Source organism: Bemisia tabaci, chromosome 2 (genome assembly GCF_918797505.1).
Source record: "Bemisia tabaci chromosome 2, PGI_BMITA_v3".
Classification (NCBI taxonomy): Eukaryota; Metazoa; Arthropoda; class Insecta; order Hemiptera; family Aleyrodidae; genus Bemisia; species Bemisia tabaci.
In genome coordinates, this window is record NC_092794.1 from 66,669,123 (window position 1) to 66,681,438 (window position 12,316).

Sequence of the window (12,316 nt, forward strand, 5' to 3'; positions counted from 1 at the left end):
ATTTGTCACTCTCTCAGCTAGGCATCGGGGACACCTATATTCTTCATCATTCCAACTTGGATGATGGCGACAGTGGCTTAATAGCCGTACCTGTGAATTGATTCATTCTTCGGGTGTCATAGTGGGGAGGGGAGGGGGTTCCTTTTGAATTCGCCGAAAACTTTGGACTCACGTGAGAGCAATTTGCGGAGAACGTGACACGCTATCCTGCCATGCCAAGGAGGAACGCAGTATAAAAATTTAGAGGGTGCCAAATTTTCTCCATTACAATATTTATTTTTGAGGACATTTTGAATGCTGTCTCTTGAAAATGTCAGATTATTTAGTTTGGATTACGAATAAAACTTCCCAAAAAAATTGAGAGAAACGTTTTTGAAAGTTCCCCTAAAAATTCATACTATGTCAAAGAAAATTTGGCATGTGTAAAGGCTCATAGGACGTTCTTTTCTCGCATTGCAGTAGCGAATGCATAAAAGTATGCCTTCATTTAGTGACAGCGTTTCTCATTATACCTTCATTGAGAAATGCCGGGAAAGGGATGAGGAATGTTCTGCGAAAGGGGCGGCAGAATGTGTGAAAAACGCTATTTTCTGAGCCAGAAACGTACCGGGCTTTAGGATTATTGAGATTTTTTGCCAATACAAAGCATTTTTAACTGCCTCTGCAATTTAATCGTAGTGCACGAGAGACGACAAAGATGAAAATTACGAACATATATCCTCCAAGTTTCTCTCTTTAAGACTCGCAACTCTGTTTACTCTGTGCTCTTGTTCTATGGTGTAATGGGACATCCTGATACCGAATTGGACGTTTTCTATCAAACGGAACTATGTGCATTAAGACATGAGCCCAGAGACACATAAGAATACACGCATAACAGGACTCATGTCATAATGCACATACGACCGTTTGAAAGAAATACGTCCAATTGGTGACTTAGTATACATCTGTTTTTGTCTCTATGTTCGCTTATATCAATCAAATACACATATCGCTTATGTATCGTACTTGATACAAGCGATTTTATCATTGATTCGATAGGAAATCTTACCTGATGGCAAATAATGGAGATGTTGCATGTGTGAAGAATTTGCGATTTGACTGTTGATTCTGATGTAAAAGTTTGTGAGAAACACGATGGTGCCACTGGTTTTCTCCGAAACAGCTCCCAAGCTCAGAAAAAGCTCTCAAGTTGAGGCCAAAATGGAAGGGATATCCCACCCTACCCTGAGAGTCCACCCCTACATCAAAACAAACTCTCCATGCAAAGATAGGGAACAAATACATTGACAGGGCTGCCACCTTCTTTGGGGACTCTAAAACTGAAATCACGGCAACCCTGTCAATGTATTTGCTCCCTGTCTTTGCATGGAGAGTTTGTTTTGATGTAGAGGTGGACTCTCAGGGTAGGGTGGGATATCCCCTCCATCTTGGCCTCAATTTGAGAGCTTTTTCTGAGCTTGGGAGCTGATTTCGGAGAAAACCAGTGGCACCATCGTGTTTCTCGCGAACTTTTACATAAGAATCTACAGTCAAATCGCTAATTCCTCACACATGCAACATCTCCATTCCGGACCCTTTTTTTAGTGTACCAGAATCGAGAAAGCGGGTGTTACAGGGCTGTCAACTAATCCATCGATGAGCAATTTAAGTCATTCGAAATAATGAGGCTCTTTCCTGTTTTCAAAAACGCTATATCCGGGCTGTGAGACGGATAATTTTGGATACAAAGCAGCCGTTTTTTAGCGGATCCCGACCAGAATTCGACTCGTTTACGTGGATGCGCAGGGTAGCTAAAATCGTCGCAGCAGGGTGGTGTCGAGGAGCCATCCGGTGATTAGCTCCCTTGGGTCTTCAGGTCGGAGCTCTATCAACGTTACATTAAAGAGCGAAATGTGTCAGACGTCAGATTACACATGTTCGTGCCACCTTGTGAGTACTGCTACGGATGCTGCGTACGGCTCCTCAAAAAATGACTTGATGACTGACAAATCGCGCGCGTTGTGAGGTAAAATGCAACGCTGCCAGTTACAGAGGCTAGTGATGGAAAAAGTAGCACACTTTTTAGACGGGAAATTAAAAAATACAACGGAAAAATGCATGTATGATGGTCATCCGCCGCACAGTGGATCGAGTCAATTGGGGAGGTCGGACAAAATTTGGAAACTTTAAACGCTTATAACTCCATTTATATAAGATTTTGAGGTTCTCTAAGTGGCTTCATTGGTTTTCTCGTGGAATTTTCTACTTAAAACACCCCTTGAAATGTAAACTGTGACAAGATAAACACCAAAATTTGCCGTTTTAGTCAACAATTTCATGTCCGACGTCTCTAATTGACTCGATCCACTGTGCGCCGTTTCAAAATAGAGATGAAAATACAAGACCCGACGCTGTTTGTCCAACGGCGGTGTCATGATGAGCACCTGATATTTTTAAAAAAAAAACCACCCCAAAAACACCGAAAAAGTTGGGTGTTAGGAAAGTTGGCAACGTTTCGAGCTGAAACTTTGTACATAAGCTCAGATCTGAATTCAATGACCCAAAATACTTAGGAATGAATGGTTAGACCTTATGCAGTCATTCAATGCAAGATTTTCTGGTGTCTGAACTACTGAATTTTTACGGAATATACAACAGGAATTTGAAGCAGGGGTCTACTTTCAAAATTACAGACTGACGAATTGAATTTTCAAAATCCTCATAAGGTTAAAAAAATTTCTTCATCCTTTAGATTCGAAACTGACTTTGGATCCTCAAATAAGAAGAAGTTTCTCTGTTTATATTTATTCCCCCCTCACTTTGAACCGGTGGCGACTCTTGGAAATCGGCAGCACTGCTTTTCCTCTATTTAAATGTATGTAAAACAATCGATTGGTGCGACAGCTTGCTTCACCTAAAATCGATATTTTTAATGGATTTAAATAGAGAAAAAACAGTGCTGCCAACTTGCAAAATCGCCACTGCTTCGAACAACCACGTGAACAGCTTATCATGCAAATGAAAAAAAAACACTCAGGGGAGCACTATCATTTTCAGCAAAAACCTTTATCTTTACAAGGCAAATGAGCAGTTAAGCAAAGCCCAAGCAAGATCAAAGCAGTATAATTTTCGCTCACTTGGCAACATGATCTTGAGACTCGCGCGGTGATATACAAACTGTCACCTCCCGATTCCGAGAAGGGGGGCGTTAATTTTGTGCCTCATTTTTTTGAAAATGCACTAAATGCGTAGTCCGCAGTTTGAGTAGAGGGAGTAATCGTGGAAGGGGGAGGAGGGAGGGAGGATCGCTGCCTCAAATCTGTCAGAAACAAGTACCGAAGCGAAAAAATTAATAACATTATGTAGATGTGTGTATGCCCTCGCCACGCAACAATCGTAACATAACCTCGAGCGAATTAGAGTGACGATGCTCCAGCGAAAATAAAAAATAAAAATAAAATGGTCGGGGTGTATATCCTTTTAAACGGGGCCTAAACGGATAGCGGGAGACTCGTCATTTTTTTCACACCCCTATTTTAATTGTTCGAGAATTGCTTCTCAACAGACCCGAGGCGGCCGCGCCTGCGACTTCACCATATTTATCTCGGCGATGATTCTTCACACCCCTTTTGCCTCGTCCTCCCGCAACCCCAACCCCAAACCCCAAGTCCGCCCCTCTCTTTCTTCCCTCGCTCATGATTCAATATTAATTATTCTCCAAGTTCCCGATTGTACTTTTCCCTGCAACTTCTGTCAGATAAATGCCCTTAAGTTGAATTAATGTTCGGCGATGATGCGACGACGGTCGTCCGTATCATTGATGTAAGAATTCTTTAAAAAAGGAGGAAGAAAATCAGTAATTCCATTCCACAGAGCGCTCTAAAAAGTAGGAATAGACTAATACTGCCGTGCTAAGGAAAAACGCCGTATGAATATTCGAGAGTTGCCAAATTTCCTTCTTTAAAATGGTTTTTTGGAGGAGAGTTATGAATATTTTTCCGAGAAATTTTTCCAGAACTGTAGGTAAAATTGCTAACAAAATTATCTGAAAAATTGGATGAAAAATATTTACAAATTTTCTCGAAAATTCTTGATTTACCTAAGGAAAGTTGGCAACACCTAAAGGTTCATACGGCGTTCTTCCTTAGCACGGCAGAATAGTTCAGGAATAGAATATTGCATTTGGAGGTACTCAACAATATTCATGTGGTCTAGTTCAAGCTGGTTCCTATGTTGATCCTCAGCTCTTCTCTACCATCTAAATCCTCTTACATTGTCTACATATTACGCTGTCCTCTCTGAGTTTGTGAGAGAGTATCTCACGAAAGGGCCTATTCTTGCCCCTTTTCGGGAGACCAGGGGATGTTAGCGATTTATGGATTGCATTTTGCAAAAAGGATCCAGGAGAATTACAATATTGCTAAGATTGTGCAGCTCCTTTTGTTTTGGAAGGATAACTTGATTATCTCCAAACAGTTTCTATTTAACTCGCTAAAAACTGAAAATTTAGGACAAAACTTTAAATTAATTCAAAATGTAAATTTCATATTTTTTCAGGGTATGAATCGTTATATTGCAATGGGTGAAGTTGCACAATCTTAGGAACATTGCGATGCTCCTGGTTCCTTTTTGCAAAATGCAATCCATATGTGGCTAATATTGAGACGTTGGGAGCAGAAATGGCATTTCATGGTTGCGGCGTTTCAGAATCTCTATTGCTAGATTATATTTTAGAGAGGAAAATATTGGGTGAATTCTCTGAAATTTTTTGTTTTTTGCATTGTAACATCATAAAGCGAACTCAGTAAAAAATCCAACGAATTCCATGCATTTGCTTTAAATTAAAAAGGGATTAAATGCTGCACGGATTCTGAGACAGCACATCCGAAAAATGTCCTTTTTGCAACCAGCGCTTCACTTATACGTAAAGGTCATATTCATATGCACAACGGTCTCGTAAAAAATATGGTTTTGACGATAGAACATTGCACATTTTACATCTTTTAGCATTATAATAAGTCTGCAAATGCGCTAAAAATGTAAATGTTGTATCGCAGAATCGCCAAAAAATTGTAGAGGAGCATTATAATCCAGCTTCATCATCTCATCAACATAATTTTCTATCAAATATTTTCAGGGAAAGATTTCCCTCAATTTTATCGAAAATGAGATTCTCCTCATCATGGGCTCTTGACACGGCAGAACTGGACCACATTTTGCAATAAGGAACTGCTATTTTTCACAGAGAAATTGGACCACATTTTGCAACAAGGAACCACTATTTCTGGCTCATTTAAGAAACACCATATACGCCATGGGTTTCCCTATGCAAAAGGTGCTTTTACAGAAGAGCAAGAGATAGTGATTCCCTTTTGCAAAGTGTGATCCAATTAATGACATGTATTGTACTTTGTTTCGATAATGAGCTTGGAATTGTAGTTCCTAAATTCCATAGTCCAACTGTGAAGCCCACTTCACAGTAAAAGTTTTAGCAGTGGCGTGGCGTGAATAATCGATTATCGATATCTCGACATTTGAAACTATGGTAAAGAATCGATTACTAAGGTGTTCGCTGCGAACACCCTGATAATCGATCTTTTTTCATAAGTTTAAATGCCATAACAATCGATATATCGCAATTCACGCCACGCCACTGGTTTTAAGAATCAAAGTTTCAGGGAAGAAAAATGCGATTTTTAAAAAAGGCTACTGGAATACGCCGGTGCAAATTCCTCCCTTCCTCTCTTCTTCCGTATGACAATGAATCCATTCGAAGACGTAAAGATTTTCCGATATTAGGTTCATCTGTGAGACCACAGGGGAGTCCAAGCTTCGCCGATCGGAAGGAGAGTTAGTATCTTTATTACGAGCTGGGTGGTACGATGGGGGTCTTTTGTTTTCATGTAAAACAGATGTATTTCATGTCGCATGTCGTCCAGACGGGCAACCGGAATGAAACAATCATCTGACAGAGATCAATCGCGGATCCAATTGTTTACCCGCTTCCTCCCTTTGTCTGCCCGATTTCGTGCCGTTTTTTTCCGCCGAGAAATACAAGGAAACACGTTTTTTGTATGTTTCCTACTCGAAGCCTGTCGATATCCCTGTTTTTTTTTTGCTTTCTTTTTTTAATCGGTTATGAAATCTTATTTTCTTCTGCAACCGCTACCGGTCTTCATTACTGCCCTGCCGAGGAAAAACGCCGCATGAACATTCGCGAGTTGCCGAATTTCCTTCTATAAAATGTTTATTTTTGAGGAATGATATGAATATTTTTCCTTGGAATTTTCAGGAACTTGAGGTGAAATAGCGAACAAAATTATCTGAAAAAATGGAAGGAAAATATTCATAAGTTTACTAGGAAATTCGTGTTTTATCAAAGGAAATTTGGCAACGCCTGAAGGTTCATACGACGTTCTTCCTTAGCACGGCGGATTAGCAATTTGTATTGTTTTGTTCGGACTGACCGCAATCTACTGCGAATCTGTCTTGCTGCCGTAGACTACGCTTCGATCAAGGCTTGAGACTAAATAAAGTCGTTTTCGTTGAAGGTGGATCTAATACACTGTGGAGAGCGATTCGATAGCCCATTCTGCTCTGCTGAAAGGAAGAACGCCGTATGAACATTCGAGAGTTGCCGAATTTCCTTCGATAAAATGTTTATTTTTTAGGAAAGTTATGAATATTTTTCATTGAAATTTTCAGGAACTTGAGGTGAAATTCCGAACAAAATAATCTGAAAAATAAGAAGAAAAATATTTAAAGGTTTACTAGCAGATTCTTATTTTATCAAAGGAAATTTGGCAAAGCCTGGAGGTTCATACGACGTTTTTCCTTAGTACGGCACCATTGATCAACTGGACGTATTTCTATCAAACAGAGCTATGTGCATTAAGACATGAGCCCTGAGACCCATAAGAATACACGCATAACAGGGCTCACGGCATAATGCACATAGTTCCGTTTGATAGAAATACGTCCAACTAATAGTCTCTGGCTTTAAAGACATAATGTCAAGAATTTCCGATCATTTTATTATATTATAGTACGTCAGATATTTTTACTCATAATTTGTCGAAGAAATTAACATATTAAATTAGCTGTAAAAGTACGTTTCTACTGAGTATCGCAAACGGTTTTGCCTTTCAATCCACGATATTCAACTGGGACGTAGTGCCGGGGGCATTTCAAAAAGTTGTTTGAGGAAATTGTGTTTGCAAATACCTGACGTTCCGCATGTTGATATAATACTTGAAAATTCCGAAAAATTATGTTAAAATTCAGTTCTGACGGTTCCGCTGCGTGACGTAACATGTGGGAATGTCCTCAAATCTAGAAGCTATCAATTCATCGAGCAAAAGATACGTTTTCCAAAATGCTCCAATATTTATTTAAATTAAGCAAAGTCTACTTCTTTTATTACATCATATCACTTAATTTGACGATTTTTTTCTAATTTTAGTTTTATAAGAAATTCCAATGTCCGAAGTCAGATTATTTATCTTGAAATCACTAAGCGGATGATGGAATTAAAATTCGTTTGATTTGTTTCTCTTTTAATTTTTCATCCTCTAATGATATTCTCTCGCTGCCCTTACGGGTGGGGGAAGTACTATCATATACTAAAAATAAAAATGAAATAATTTGGAATTTCATCATTCCTAGTTTTTTTCTCAATCACATCTACATCCAAATTCTCAACAAATATTTAAATTAATTGCTTTTGGTGTCAAGAAAATAAGAAAAAATAAGGACCGAGAAAATTGTAACGAGAGAGTTTAAAGTAAACTTTTGTTCTCACTCTTATGGTTTCATGTGATGCTCAATGAGTATGCATGCAAATTCTAAAGGAGAGGAAAAACACAACAAAGCCTCCTCTCATTCCTTTTAAACCCTTTGAACTTCATTAAGGTCGCCTCTTGCGTAACGAATGCGACATCGTCCAGGTGTTGCTAAGATACCTGGTACGATGTTGCATACCTTGTTCTTACTTTTATTTCTTTGCCAAGTAAAATTAAAGCTATCTCCGAGTAAGAGATTGAGGTGACTAACCGAAAATCAAAATCTCAAAATGTTTTCATTCTCACTGTTGGCCATGCAAAAGAACTTTCATGCAGACTAGCATTTAACTTTACACTCCCCGACAGATATTCATAAATTTTTCAGGCATCGTTTCAGCTCATGCAGTTTCTGATAACAATTCAATTTCCCGCAAAGTTACCATTCATTCATTCATAAAAAAAGGTACCGGGCAAATATTCGAGCAGAATTTCTGCAACAAGGTTTTCGTTTCGTTTTTTCAGAGCGTCAAACAAAGGCCGGAATTGATTTCTTTTGTATGCTTTAGTAAGGTGTAAATAAAGGCTATCAATAAGAAGAGTTAAGATCTGTGACAAATGCATTAAAGAGAAAAAAAAGGAAAGAGAAAAAGTAGATATTTCTTTTTTCTTTTTAGCAGAAGCGCGGATAAATGTTCATTGAACAATCTTCGAATCAAGAGTTCATTTTAATGGATTGCCATGATCAAGGAGACAAATCCATTTTTGCTGGAGCACCTCGAAATTTAATTAAAAGTGGTAAAGAAAAGGGGTAAAAAATAGAGACTTTTACACCTAAATGAAAACCTGGAACCGAGGAAAGAGGAAGGAAGGGAAAGTAAAATAAAACGCGAGCCTCAGGTCGAGAATGCCAGATCAACACAAAAAATCTCTTTCTCCTCCATAAAAAAATCCAAAGCTCAGAATGTGAGACTGCAAAATGGCAACGCTGATGGATTCAGTCGTCGTTTAATTGAAAGAGCTCCCTCTCTTGAGAGGAAAATAATTCCAATGAAGTGATTTAGAAAGAATGAGCATCAATGTTTACGATTTCGTGTCGAGATATTTTACTAATGGATCGTACTGGGTCAGTTTAAGTTGTACTCTTTTATCTCCTCGGCGCATCCTCTCGCCGTGAAAAACCGGTGTTCTTCATTTTTATTATTTTTTTTCTTTCTCAGGTGGGCACACCCGGTTCGCCCGTTTTAAGTGTCGCGTCTCGTTCATTCATGGGGCAGCGTTCATTCATAAGAATCCCCCACGTTGGCCATTCAAAGATATCCTTCCCGGTCATCAACGGGTTATGTACTTTTGTCAGGGGTTCTGTTTCTCAGTGAGAGAGTTTCAGTACAGGTATACATATAACAACTTGTTACATCTTTGAGTATACCATGGAAGGATATGTGTGATAATGACGATGGGTGAGCATACAAAGATGACGTACGGAAGATAGGAGCTGATGAAACTAGAGAGCTTCCTCTGGTCTATTGGTACCAACGGTAAATTTTCTTTTCTTAGGCTCCATCACTGATCACATACCCCTTGATATCATTGAGGTTTGTCACGAGGGGGAAAAACAGTTCGCTCTCGCGTAGGGCGTCAGCCATGAGGGTGCCAAAATTTCTTTCACTTCATTTTCTCAGAGATCCCCTTTTTTCCTCTATTTTCCCTCTCCTTTTTCCTCTTATTCCTCTCATTCCTCTTTTTACTCTTCTTCCTTTTCTTCCCCTCCTTCCCCTTCCCCCTATTTCCTCTTCATCTTCTTATTCTTCTTTCTCTCTTCTTCTTCTTCCTCCTCCTCATTTTCCTCCTTCTCTTCTTCTTCCCCTTCTACTTTCTCTTCTGCTTCCTATTCTGCTTCTTCTTTCTCTTCCTCTTTTTCATTCTACTTGGTAAAAATGGTGCTATGAGAAAAAAGCAAATGAAAAAAACTCTGGCTGTAAAAGTTGCTCTTACGGGCTATGAAGAGGATTACATTTTCTAATAAGGAACCACTATCTATGGCTCTCCCATAAAAACTCATATCTGCATAGAGAAACCAATGGCATTTATGTTGTTTCTAAAATGGGCCAGAAATAGTGGTTCCATATTGCAAAAATCCAAGACATATTCGTATGTAGACAAATGTTCGTTCCGGGCTCAGAGGCCAAAATTTTTGAGGGCAGCACCCATCGATCCAACCACTGAACCCGGAGCAGTACCACTACTGCTTCAGCACCCGGAACTTTCGGCCTCTGAGCGCGGAACGAACGGTATACGTCTTCATAGCCTCAGTTGTAGTTCATTTCCTCAGTGTAGTTCCTTATTGCAAAATGTAGTCAAATATAAAAGTGGTACGGATACTCTGAAATCACGTTAATGAAAGAGACCAAGCGGCTGGCGGCACGGCCATCAATCCGTCTCTCATTTACTCGAGGGCTCGGAGCCGGAGACAGAGCGACGAACAATCGCGTCCATCCACTTGACAACGCGAACAAGCGGGCACGGCTCGCATCGGCCGCGGCGAGGCGCGGCGCAGAATCAGTTCACATCATTAGAATAAGCTCGGCAGTTATTTATTTGAGTTTTCTTTTGCGCATGCGCAGCCGCGATGTTTAACTTATTCGCATGCGTTTTCCGCCAGCCGCTCGTCTTCACCCGGGAGGTCAACGTCAAATCCGCGATTGATGTCTCCGCATCCCGAGGATCATGTTGTCGGCTTGTGCAAACATGAGCTTCCACTTGTCCTCTCCGGCGAAAATCCCTAGGTCCCAGCGGCAAAGCGTGAATCGTCGACTTTCAATATGTTTCCATTTGAAGCTATGCAAAAGAATCGATTTTCAAAATCACCCTAATAATCGATCATTTTCCATAGGTTTAAGTGACAGACCAATCGATTCATCGAAAAGCTTCATTTTTGCAATCATGGCTCTCTTCGGTAACCGATTTTCTATATGAGTATTATGTGCAACTCTACTAGCTTATTGTTGAAATTGATAGGCAAAGTGATGGATAAAGAGGACAAATGGAAAATTGAGTGATCCTGTTTGTTGAAACGGGTGGATGTGGGCGGTTTAATAGACCTCGGGCGAAAATGATGCACTATCTATCTCACTGAGAAAAAAGGCTCGGTCATATGAACTGAATGTTTTTCAACTGGTTTTCAATATGAATGGTTCTCGGTTCATCATGAACCGAGAATACGGTTCCCAGAACCGAGAGAGCGATTACATGGACCCAACAATACGGCCGATATTGAACACCGTACATTCAGTTAATATAACCGAAGTTTTTTTCTCAATGTACATGAGGTCTCTCGTGAATTGCCGTTTGTCCAAAGTATCCCTTCATATCACTTTGTCTTCTTTGTCTATCAATTTAAATAATCAGCCCGCAGTGATTGGCTCATAAGTTTTGGGCTTTTCATGGGGCTATCTAGGACTACACTGAGAAAAAACTATGGCTTATAAACCTATTAGAGGTAAATATGGAACACCACTAATAGTAGTACCTCTACATATAATAATAGCACATATACCTTAGTTATGGTACGGGGTACCTTAATTAGGTACAGAGACCTTAGTATGGTTCACAGACCGAGAATCATTAGTTTATTTACGACTATTATAGGTGTTCCATATTTACCTCTAATAGGTTTATAAACCATAGTTTTTTCTCAGTGTATAATATGGATAAGCCCGAACAAAATTGAGCGAAAGTTCAGTTTTTTTATACTGAAGACCTCCTTTAAAACCCTGACCTTCCAAAGTGGTAGTGCTTAGAGGTCCAAGAAACGCCTAAGATTCAACTATACCCATTCCTGAAGCATGCCAATCCAGATCATCCATCATTCAGTAGCGTCTATGACTAATTACGCTCGTTGCATCGACGGCGCTGTTTTCCATTAGTGAGGGCCGGAGCGCTAATGATGAATCAAAATAAAAGCGGGCCGATTTCACCCGGGTCAAAGTGTCTGTCCTCATAATGTCTCGTGCCTTTACAAATGTTCCCTGCATGTTCGCTGATCTCTCTGTTTAGATCTTGCGCTTGTCGTGCCTAAAATCGCTCGGTGAACTTGCGGTCTTTCTGCGGTAGTTCTACTCTAAGCTGCCCGGCTGCCGTGTTACCTAGGAGAGGATTAAGTGCAAAAACGGAGTTTTGAGTTCTACATAGACCGCACTATTCGGTTCATATTACCGTCCCCTCAGTTCTATAAAAACCGCATCTTTGGTTCATCCAACCAAGCTTGCATACTGCGCGCTCAACATGACCTGTTCGCCTTCAATTCTGAAGTAGGCAATGTGTGCGGCTTAAGAGTAGTAATAGTTGCTCGTAGCCATGTTCATTTGCATTAACCATTGCATCAAATGAATATTATTCACTAACACTACACTATTTCGCACACGTTCTAACCAGTTTGTTTTCAAAATCAAAATAGACGATGTAAGTTACTTAGGAGCAGAAGTAGTCCCGTTACATGAATATGGCCACACTCATATATTTTAAAAGAAAAACGTCATGATGATGTAATTTATTAA